This window comes from Periplaneta americana, chromosome 3 (assembly GCF_040183065.1).
Source record: "Periplaneta americana isolate PAMFEO1 chromosome 3, P.americana_PAMFEO1_priV1, whole genome shotgun sequence".
Lineage (NCBI taxonomy): Eukaryota > Metazoa > Arthropoda > Insecta > Blattodea > Blattidae > Periplaneta > Periplaneta americana.
This window is the reverse complement of record NC_091119.1, coordinates 3554226-3567202: the sequence shown is the minus strand read 5'-3', so window position 1 is coordinate 3567202 and position 12977 is coordinate 3554226.

Genomic DNA, 12977 nt, shown 5'->3' with positions numbered 1-12977 from the left:
GCAGGGAAAAATAATTTCATTGAACCTGTTCAAAGATGATATAAAAACAGTAGGTATTAGGTGAAGATTTTTCTGATCAAGGAAATTTCTTCTCCACATCTTCAATTCATTGAAGAAAGACTCTGGTGATGCATCAACATCATTGGGCCACTGATTTACTACAGCCTCAACAGCAGTTTCTAAATCTTTATCTGATGCTCGCACTATGTTTTTAGACAGCAAAGTTTGTATGGACTTTAGGATTCCCTCATGATTTAAAAAACCTGTCCTTGAGCTGACTAATGAAATAGTCTAAGAAGAGAAGGAAAATTAAAGGCCTAAAATACTCTTCAGGACTCTCTGTCTTGAAGTAAGAACTCTGTGTTTGTCTTCCTGCAGTTCTTGGAATTTAACATTTTAGCAAAGAGAATTTACGTGGAAAACTTTCTAATTTCTATGTACATTCACGAATTAAAATTAATATTATTTGTGTTTGTTTCGTATTTTTCTTAAAATTTCGGGAGGGGATATATCCCCTTAATCCCCCCCCCTTGCATCCGCCCCTGTTGTAGAGGTTATGTGATACTTGCCGAAATTAATCCCCAGTTTCCTCCCCTCCCCTCACTTCACCCAGAGGACAATCTTGCTGGATGGAGGCTCTAATCCTACAAAACGAAATGCATCACCTAACGTAAGTAATGGGGTCTGTAAGAAACAAATGTATGTAATATTTTTTTTCTTGTTAAAAGAGAACCTTGCTGTGTGGACATAAAAAAGTTATTGGTGTCTGATCCTCACCACAAGAAATGTCACGTGAACAGTGAGGCATATGAGAACCTAGTGTAGATAATATTTTTGTTCTTTTCTCCCTCACCTCACCCAAACCAGAACACAAGAAGTTACAGCCTGTTAATTCTCACTAAAACAAATGTATCATGTGAATAATGAGGCCTATCAAACCTAATGTATGTAAAATTTGGTTTTTCCTCTCCTACACCTTACCCAAAAGAGAATATTGCTGCACGACACAATAAGTTCCTGCCTCACTTTAAGATATGTATTGCTTAAGTGAGAACATTTTTTTCTCATCTTCCTCCCCACACTCCACCAAAAGAAATGTACCACTTACATGAATAATGAAACTGCTCTGAGAATCTAATGTATGTATTTATTTGTTTTCTCCTTCCCCCCCCCCCCACCTAAACTCAAAGAGAACCTTATTGTGTGGACTTACGTTACTGGGCGCTGATCTTCATAAAAAGAAATGTGTTGCTTAAATGCATAGTTTGTCTAATCTGTGTAATATTTCGTTATCTCCTCTCACCCAAAAAATTACATTGCTGTACGGACACGAAAATTTACCAGCTGTTAATCATCACCAAAAAGTTCTTCACTTCCTTGAGAATTTATGAAATGCCATATTTACTTACGTAATAGACACACTTTTTTTCCATAATTTTTTAATAAAAAATTCAGGGTGTGTATTATATGCGAGGAAGAAATGTTAGAGGAAAAAATCATTAACTCTCATCTCACGTGATTTTCACAGCCAATTCCCGAGATCAGACATTCAAATAATATTGAAAATGATCGATTGCACAACTTCAAGAGCATCAATATATCGAATGCTTATGAGCAGTAATCAGGGCTGGGCAAAATACTGACATCCAAGTATTTCAAATCCAAATACAAAATACTTCAAATACCCGATACAATATATAAAGAAATAAAAATATTACCGAAAATCTAAAATATTATATTAACATTAAAATTATTAAACACTGTAACTGAACATTCTTCCTTTTCCCAGTCAGCAATGAAATTATGCTACATATGAATAATTACTGCTCCCTTTGAAAAAAACCAGTTTCTCACAAAGTTCATCAGGTAAGGATCCCTTTGCTGGTGAATGAATAAATCCTGCAAAACAAAGTCTTTCTACAGGTGCAGAGGTACACAAACTTTTATTATACTTTATAAAAGCTTGTTTCACTGTTGGGTAATTCTCTGGAGTGCACAGGGTTGTCCCTTTGCCATTGAAGAATTGTATGAGCTCATACTCCGCAGTAGACAAGTTCTTTTCTTTTTGCTTTTCAAAGTCTGGTGTACTTGAGTTGAAAACATAAAAATTGTTTTCATCGTCTGAACTGATCAAAGGTGTAGTAACAACTGCTCAGCTGATTTCACAACACATATTCTGTATCCTCTTCTTATCATTTGGTGAGGCAGTGTCAGGTAGCTAGCTCATCTTCAATGATGGGTAAAAGCAAGCTGCCAAAATAGCTCAATTTGCTTCTAGGGTCAGATCAAACATCGCTTTAAATCTTGGTGAAAGCGAACTTATTAGGATTGGAGTTACTTGGAATAGATGGTGTAGATTACTAGATAACATAATATGTAATCTGTTTTTGGGGAAAATTAATGTGGATAGAAGTTGGCCGTAATAGCACGTCTTCTCATTTTGCATTAAATCAAGGGCTACGGCAATGGGTTTCAGAACTGCACAATATTCTTCATGGTACTGAAACAACATCTTTGAAGGTTGGCAATCCCAGTTTTTCACATATACTGTTTATATCTTGTTTGAATTGCAATATTTGAGAGATTGGGTCATAAAGAGAATTCCATCGAGTTGGGCAAGGAAACTTTAATGGATATTTCAAGACATCTGATATAATTTCCGAGGATTTGGGTCTCCTAGACGCATTCCATAATGCTGAACATTTAGCAAGTGTTGGGTGATGGATCCTTGATGCTGTTGGAGATTTCTTTATGGCATTGAGGAAATCAGTTGTGGCAAGAAAACTAAGTGTATGGCTAGCACATCTGAAATGGATAGGCTCAAATCCAAATCCAAAACTTGAAGGACAAGAAGAAGAAAGTATTTTGAGTATTTGAAATACAAAATACATCAATTTTATGTATTTAAATACAAAATACTTTCTAAAATCCTTGCAAATTACAAAATACAAATGTATTTCAAATACTGCCCAGCCCTGGCAGTAATGATGTGAAGTGTGTAATGTATGAAATGAATAAAACGTGTAGCACAGTATAGCTTGAAATTTGCCGAGTAACTTGAATATTTACAATTATTGGGGATCATTATAAAGCAACCACAGAACACAACTGAAGCAAGCAACATTACAAGATACAACTACAACAATTAGTCCACACCTGTGGAGTAACGGTCAGCGCGTCTGGCCGCGAAACCAGGTGGCCCGGGTTCGAATCCCGGTCGGGGCAAGTTACCTGGTTGAGGTTTTTTCCGGGGTTTTCCCTCAACCCAATATGAGCAAATGCTGGGTAACTTGCGGTGCTGGACCCCGGACTCATTTCACCGGCATATCACCTTCATATCATTCAGACGCTAAATAACATAGTCCCTTGTGCAGACACTTGTATTTCCCTATTTTGACTATGCTGACATTTTACTGACTGACCTTTCCAGCGACAACAAAATGAAACTTCAACGTGCTCATAATTTGTGTGTACGTTTTGTAAGCAATGTTCGTAAATGTGATCATATTACCCCATCCCTGGAAGCAATAGGTTGGCTTAAACTAGATAAGAAAAGAAATTTACATTCACTTCTATTTCTCTTCGAAATCTTGAACTCTTCTATTCCTTCGTACCTGTCGTCTCGCTTCACTTACCTTTCTTCCTACCACAATCTGAACACACGCTCTCGCCATGAAACAATACTAACAATACCATCCCATCGCACCTCCTCATACTCATCCTCTTTCACAATAGCCCTGCCAAGACTCTGGAATTCGTTACCTGCTAGCATCAGGGACTGTCGAAATAAAATTGAATTCAAACGCAAACTTACTAGGCACTTGGTCAGTAATTGAGACTCGTTCAGACATGGTTTCTTGTAAATAGTTCTTTTAATCTACCACAAAATATCTCAATATCCGGTAATTTCATCACTATAGAATTTTGTTATTGTAGGTTTAATTTGTAATTTAGTAAATACAAAAATATTCTTTGTTCTTAACTTCTATGATAAAATGTCTAGCTTTCATTAATCAGGTATTCTTGTCGTACTTTAATTTTTATTGTAATTGTAATTGTAAATTTAATATTAATTGTAATCTTATTGTTCATGTTATAGTTGTAATCCCCTGGTAGAGGGGCAGAGAAGGCCTGACGGCCTTATCTCTACCAGGTTAAATAAATAAATCTAATCTAATCTAATCTAACATAGATGTTGATACAGCGTCGTAAAATAACCCAAGAAAATAAATACAACAATTAACATTTATGCTGCAAATCTGGCTTTTAGGTATAGCTCCCTGTGAATCTGACTTGTTTAATTTCAAGGAAAAAATTGTTCCGGTGCTGGGTATCGAACCGGGACCTTTGGCTGAGCTCGCCAACGCTCTACTGACTGAGCTACCTGGGAAATGTACCAACATCGGCTCAATTTTTCCTTTTATATCGACATACCTTAAAAAATAGGTTGCTCATAGTGCATTGAAAGTTTTTAAATTATTAAAGTGAATCAACCACAATCCATTTTTGCATTTTAAAAAGAACTAATCGTAATAAATTGTGCTCTTTGTTTTGCAAATTCAAACACCAGAAGTGCATGCAACATTAGGATTGTATGTATGTTACCGTAGGTAGTAATTGAAAATGTACCGTAATGTGTATTGGTACATTTTTATCCCTACAAATTACTGTCTAAAATTGGGATACACACATGTGATGGCCTCTATTACGCGAGTAAATACGGTATTTTCTTTTCTCCTCACCAAATGAAATGTGTATTTGTTTATGCTGCAAATGAGATCTTTGAGAACCTAATGTAGGTAATATTTTTTCCATGTTGAATCTTTCGTACACTACTTATTTTTTTGTAACTGTACCTTCATACATTCTCCCTTCCCCTCGCCCTCAGGTTTAAAGAAGTATTTTAGAAGATTATTAAAATAAATGACACTGAATCATAAAATTATTTAGTGTTTTAATAATTATTGCATTTATAACAGATTACAACGTCATTAATATGGTGCGGAACTATTACTTTAAATGTGATTTTTAACATTGTTAAACAAATTAGATTGTATTTCAGGTTCGCTTATTGGGTGCCTTAATGAAGTAACTTAGGAAGTGTGTTGTAATTCATTATTTTATTTTCTAAGGTTAGTGTAACAAGTTGGATGCAGTTAAATTTAAATTTACTAACATTTTCGAATTTTTCCTTGTGTTCTTTAAAATTATGCAAATCAGATGCAGTAAAAATGATGACTGAGGAATGTGTATCAGCGATAAACCACTAGACACGCGTTCAGGAAGTCCTGGGTTCAAATTCTGGGGTTGGTCAAATTAATCGGGGTTTTAGTGGTTGCCTCGATCATAACTCGAAATCTACTGTACTTGCAATATACAGATATCTGAATCCATAGTTGTAGACAGTGGACAGACAACTCAGGTATAGCCACTAGATGGCAATATATTAAAAGAAGTTCATGAACTATAATGTCAGGCATTGCATGATGGTAGATGGATAACATACTGGAAAAAACATATGCCCGCAGACTGGTGGTAAATGGCAGTAAAAATGGAAAGTCTTTGTTCCATCAGACAATTGTGATATGACGTCACAGTTAAAGCAACTATAAATAAACCTAAAAAAAATTGAAATTAACAAATGAACAGTGGATATTACCAGTACTACATTTGATAGGAGGTTCAGCTCAAAACCTCGGGGTCGGCAGTTTTGGAAACGAGAAAAATCCTGCCACCACCTGGGACCTTCCAGTTCGTACCTAGCTGAGTACACAGCTGCCTATGATGATAATGATAAACTGGTATTTTATGAAATGCAATAGATCTAAGATGCAGCAGTAGGGAGTGCAGAAATCCGCAGTACCCGCGGACCTGAGGGTCATAAACACGTTTGTGAGTACCCACAGATCTGTGACATGGAACGTAAGTTGATGTGCAATGTTTAATTAGTAATTAATTTGTTGGAACATAGTTCGCAGCTTCTTTGAGGCCTGTAGCTTTCCTTTATTGTTTTATTCGGGGGCGGAATCCCCATAGAGGTCAAAGCGAATGCTCTGATCGGACGGTCATCTGCGGCCAATGAGATCTTGGACTGGTCTTGACTCATTCCGGGAGAAAGTTTCCTACGAAAGGGATGTGGAGGGCTTGCCCCCCCCCCCCCTTGTGCGGGGAAGAGGGCCACGCCATCCTGTCTGCTGTCAGATATAGCGTACGAGATACGACGAGAGTTTAACTTTTCCTTTCCTCTCGTCACTTGCTTTGTAGGTCAATGCGATGAAGAAACTATCAGTGCCGCACTGGCTGCGAGAACAAAACAGCGGAGCAAACAAATGCACGTCCAGACCCGGCCGGCGCGTGGCAAAGTTTCAGACCAAGCTATTGAATGTAACTTACTCATACATTTCCATAGATGTTATGCCCCAGTTTACATTAGTTTAACGGATTTACATTTTTGGCTATGATATCTATACTTAACTCTTTTTAATTTATTTTTATTTGGTATTTTTCATTTATATCTATATCTGTGTCTTTTATTTAGGTAGTATCTATTTGTTTGTTTTTTATTTTTAATTTGTATCTTTAAGAAGGGGGACAAGACTAACTGTAGTAACTTTCGAGGAATATCACTTTTGTTGACGTCATACAAAATTTTGTCCAATATTCTTTTGAGAAGATTAACTCCATATGTAGATGAAATTATTGGGGATCATCAGTGTGCTTTTAGGAGTAAAAGATCAACTATTCACCAGATATTTTGTATTCGACAGATAATGGAGAAATAATGGGAGTATAAGGGTACAGTACATCAGTTATTCATAGATTTAAAAAAGGCATATGACTCGGTTAAGAGAGAAGTTTTATATGATATTCTTATTGAATTTGGTATTCCCAAGAAACTAGTTCGATTAATTAAAATGCGTCTCAGTGAAACGTACAGCAGAGTTCGTATAGGCCAGTTTCTGTCAGATGCGTTTCCAGTTCACTGTGGGCTAAAGCAAGGAGATGCACTATCACCTTTACTTTTTAATTTCGCTCTAGAATATGCCATTAGGAAAGTCCAGGATAACAGACAGGGTTTGGAATTGAACGGGTTACATCAGCTGCTTGTCTATGCTGATGACGTGAATATGTTAGGAGAAAATTCACAAACGATTAGGGAAAACACGGGAATTTTACTGGAAGCAAGTAAAGAGATAGGTTTGGAAGTAAATCCTGAAAAGACAAAGTATATGATTATGTCTCGTGACGAGAATATTGTACGAAATGGAAATATAAAAAGTGGAAATTTATCTTTTGAAGAGGTGGAGAAGTTCAAATATCTTGTAGGAACAGTAACAAATATAAATGATACTCGGGAGGAAATTAAACACAGAATAAATATGGGAAATGCCTGTTATTATTCGGTTGAGAAGCTTTTATCATCCAGTCTGCTGTCAAAAAATCTGAAAGTTAGAATTTATAAAACAGTTATATTACCGGTTGTTTTTTTATGGTTATGAAACTTGGACTCTCACTTTGAGAGAGGAACAGAGATTGAGGGTGTTTGAGAATAAGGTGCTCAGGAAAATATGTGGGGCTAAGAGGGATGAAGTTACAAGAGACTGGAGAAAGTTACACAACGCAGAACTGCACGCATTGTATTCTTCACCTGACACAATTAGGAACATTAAATCCAGACGTTTGAGATGGGCAGGGCATGTAGCACGTATGGGCGAATCCAGAAATGCATGGAGTGTTAGTTGGGAGGCCGCAGGGAAAAAGACCTTCAGGGAGGCCGAGACGTAGATGGGAAGATAATATTAAAATGGATTTGAGGAAGGTGGGATATGATGATAGAGAATCTTGCTCAGGATACGGACCAATGGCGGACTTATGTGAGGGCGGCAATGAACCTCCGGGTTCCTTAAAAGCCAGTAAGTAAGTAATTACACTCGTATCTTGCATTTGTATCTGTTTTATCTCTTTTTTCATGTTATATGTAATTTTATGTTTTTTTAAACAGATATCTGTACTGTCTATTGTAATTGGGGCTTTTCTCTGTTATAGACATAAATAAATAAATAAATAAATAAATATACTCTGTTCTCAATACGAGACATTAAATCTGCTGGAAATAATATCCTGGTCCGCTGGATTTGTAACTGGAAATTTTACCACTTAATGTCTTAGCAGAGAACATCATACTCTGTTAAGAGAGAAGATTAGACTACAACATCTGTACCTGTATAGGCTTCAGCGCACATTGTCTAGAAATGATAATTGTTATAATGAAGTCAGGACTACAGCGATCACTGCAGAACCTTCAAATGTTGCGTGATGAGTGCTGGAAAGTATGCAACATTGTTACAGTATCAGGGACAAACAACAGACGCCTTGCTCGAAAATGTGCGCTTTCATACAACACCAACGCACGAATCGCCTCACATGTGAAACTCGAGAGACTCGAAGCAAAACGCCTCACTGACCCGGTCCGGTCCGGTGGGGGGGGGGGTGAGGTGAAACTGTCAGTCATTACAACTGCTGGTTACGGACGTGAAACCATTATTATATACGAATGTGATGCATGGAAAGGAACTCAATAAAGTACTCCAAGTATACATAAATAGATGTCATAATAATAATAATAATAATAATAATAATAATAATAATAATAATAATAATAACAATAATCGTCGTCAGGACTTCATACAATAGGAGAGTCTCCTGTTCTGAAATATATTATTTCCATCTGCTTCTCAGACGGAAAGTTACCTGGTTGAGGTTTTTTCCGGGGTTTTCCCTCAACCCAATATGAACAAATGCTGGATAACTATCGGTGCTGGACCCCGGATTCATTTCACCGGCATTATCACCATCTCATTCAGATGCTAAATAACCTGAAATGTTGATAAAGCGTCATAAAATAATCCACTACTATATTAGGTTTGCCCACTTTTTCGATGCATTCTATATACAGTATTATTATTTTTTTATTCTTATTATTACTATTGTTGTTGTTGTTTAGTCAACTGTCCGAAGACAGGTCTGAACCTCACAAGTGATACCAACAAGGCACCACTTATGAGGCAACTACGTCAGGAGATAATGGGTTAGTGTGGCCAGTTCCTTTCCCCCTCCATTGCATACATTGCCGACTAGCTACATATTACACTAGTCAAACTTCGGATGCATTATTGGTTTTTATTGGGTTATTTTACGACGCTGTATCAACATCTTACGTTATTTAGCGTCTGAATGATATGAAGGTGATAATGCCGGTGAAATGAGTCCGGGGTCCAGCACCGAAAGTTACCCAGCATTTGCTCATATTGGGTTGAGGGAAAACCCCGGAAAAAACCTCAACCAGGTAACTTGCCCCGACCGGGATTAGAACCCGGGCCACCTGGTTTCGCGGCCAGACGCGCTGACCGTTACTCCACAGGAGTGGACTGCATTATTGTTATTATGTATTATTATTATTATATTATTATTATTATTGTTGTTGTTTAGTCAACTGTCCAAAGACAGGTCTGAACCTCACAAGTCATACCAACATGGACCACTTATGAGGCAACTAGGCCAGAAGATAATGGGGTAGTGTGGCCAGTTCCTTTTCCCCTCCATTGCATACATTGCCGACTAGCTACATATACACTAGTCAAACTTCAGATGCATTATTGCTATTATTATGTATTATTATTATTATTATTATTATTATTATTATTATTGTTGTTGTCGCCGTCGTTGATCACCATGGCGAAAAATCACTGTTTAAGACAACACAATGACACACGCAGTCCCTAAGGAAGGTTGAATGGAATGACATTTTCGGGAGGGGGATACTATGACCAAGCACTGCGACTTTCACGATGAATTGCGCTAACCCTCAAGCTAGGCGCATTCCCAAGCCCACACCGGTTGACTACACCAAGGTTCGCTGCGTATCGAGGTTTCGAGCAGGAACTCCACTCATCTATAGGCCAGCCCTCTCCGTACATCGCCAGCTGGCGTTCGGAGATTGTTATGAAATGGTGACGAAATGGAGAAATGTTGACGTAATGATGTGGATGTGTAATATGGGGAAACGAGAGAACCCCGAGAAAAATCCCAATTGCGACTAGGGATTTCAATGGAAAATCCCAGGCCTGACCGGGACTCGAACCCTGACCGCCTGCAGGTGTGACCACCCAGGAGGTAAGGAAGGTTGATTAATCTCCTCGCTTCTGAGTCCGCTGGATTTTAGAGCCAGGGCAGTGAACATTGCGCAGGCAATAATTATTCCTACTAACACTCGGGAGAAATATCCTGCATCAAGGCCCCGTACTTGGTATTGCAGAGTACGGAAGTTGCTGAATGTGATGGGCTTCGTGAAATGTGCTGCCTTCACTCTTGAGCGGCTAGCCCTCTAGTTCATGCTTGACGACTCACTAAATTTGGAAGAGTTTGTACTGACCGCAACGGTTTCATGGCTTAAAATTCATCAGTATGTTATTAAACATTGTATACAATCAAAGCGAATAAAAACGTACGATTTCTATTTTAAATTGTAGGTTTGTCATTTAAATTTCTACTTATATTTCATGTGAAATTCTTAATCATTTGTGTAACTGTTTATGAGTGCGTGTTATAATTAGAGAAACTAAATTATTTCACGTCAAGCGAGTCCATTTTACAGCCTGCTGGTATTTGTGTTTGATATATTTTTTAATAAAGAGAAAAGCGTTCTCAAAATTATTGTACAATTTTTGTACTTAGAGCTTATTACTTGGTAATCTGTATTTGAGATGATGTTAACTGTCATTTTTAACTGAAAAGAGTTTGTGAAGGCAAGTGAAGCGAAGATGTGACATAAATGGGGTCGTGGATAAACGAGAATAACAAGGGTTGCCTCAGTAGGCTACTTTAAGGAAACCTGTCTTTACAGTTGTTTTGTCCATCACAAATATTAGACCTACGTCCGTCTAATCTCGCCAAGTATTCATCTAAAAGAAGGTTATACTATATCTAGGAAAAGTCTCTACATGAATTAAAGACTAGAACTTTTCCAGTTCTGTAAACTCCATACATCATCATGATGATGTATTATTATTATTATTATTATTATTATTATTATTATTATTATTATTATTATTATTATTATTATTATTATTTGTCTGAGATAAAAGAAAATGTTGTTATAAACCCTATCCCAAATGAATCTATACTTTAAAAATATATGGTTCCAGAAAAATATGCCTCTTACAATAACGAACTCCAACTCCAACAACAACAGATATTATTTATGAAGATTCATTAAAGTATATAAACGCTCAAAAAACAGAAAAGCTCCAGGTGAAGATGGCTTAAATATAGAGCTTTTTAAATGTGCTGGAGAAGAATTTATTTAGGCCTATAGATTTTTATACTTCTTAAACAATATTTGAGCAGGATCAAAATCCCCAGAAATTTGGCAAAAGGCTATTATAATACCCATCTATAAGAAAGGAAACAAAAAACAATGTGAAAATTACAGAGGCATAAGCCTTCTCAATTCAGGTTATAAAATCTATACAACCATAATCAAATATAAATTGTCACATCTTTATGAAGACAAAATCACTGACGAACAAAATAGATTCCGAAAGGAAGATCGTGTTGTGATAGCTATTTTACTAAAAAGTTTAATTGAAAAGCGTACAGAGTTTAATATCGAACACACTTAGCATTTATTGATTTCGAGAAAGCATTCCATGAAGTTAACAGAAATAAACTTTTAGAGATTTTGTGCCATGATAATGTACCAAATGAAATTATTTTTCCCATTTACATTTTATATCAACAAAATGAAATTGTCATAAGAACTGAAGGCAGAACTGCTAGCTGACTTCAATAAGCCAAGGTGTTAGACAGGGGTGCGGTCTTATCTATCATCGTATTTTCTATATTTGGAAACAAAGCCATCATGCCGGAATTCAAATTAACCGAAACACGCTTCTCGATACATTGCTGTTTGCCAACGATCAGGATCTCATCGCTAAAACAGAAGATGATCCACAAAAATCCGTTTATAATATACAAATAATTGCTTCAGATTTCAATATGGAAATCTCAACAGAGAAAACAAAAATCGTGGCATTTTTAGGATAAAATCCAATTCCAAGTAAAATCGTGATAAATAATAAACTAATTGAACGTGTCAATTCATTTAACTATTTATGCTATACTGGTAATTTATCTTATATTACTGTTAAAGATATGGCAAGCAAAATATCTAAATTTATAAAAACCACTGAAGTAATGAACACCGTCTTCAAGCCCTTCCAAGTTCAAAAACATACGAGGCTAAAATTCTATATATAAATACTAGCTCGACCAGTTCTGACATGGCTGTGAGGCATGGACATTATACATAGATGTAAGTAAAGAAACTTCCATATCTCACCCTAGATTGTTCAGCAACTTCTCTGGCGTGCCTGTGCTGGAGGTGTGCAGAACCCTCAGGCGAAAAGTAACGAAGAAGCGAACGAATTTGTTAGACAACTGGATAGATAAATTTATAGATTAGATAAAGAGATACAAACAAGAGATAAACAAATTAAAATAAATAAATAAAAATGTATTAATTGAAAATAAATGAATTAATTAATTTAAAAATAAATGAGTAGGTGAATAAATGAGTGAATAAATGAGTGAATAAATAAATAAATTAATTAATGAATAAGTAAATGGGTGAATAAATAAATTAGTTAATTAATAATAAATAAGTACATGATAAGTGAATTAGTGACTAATAAGTGAATGAATGCATGAATAGATAGACAGGCTAAGAAATAAAACAAAGAAAGAAACTAACATTTCGGTCAATATAGGGTATTCAACTTTTAAACCATTTACATTTTTTATAGGAATTTATTCCACATGCAGCCTGTCGTACAGAAAGTATATATATATATATATATATATATATATATATATATATATATATATACTAGTGGCTTGTGCAGCAAATGCTGCTAAGT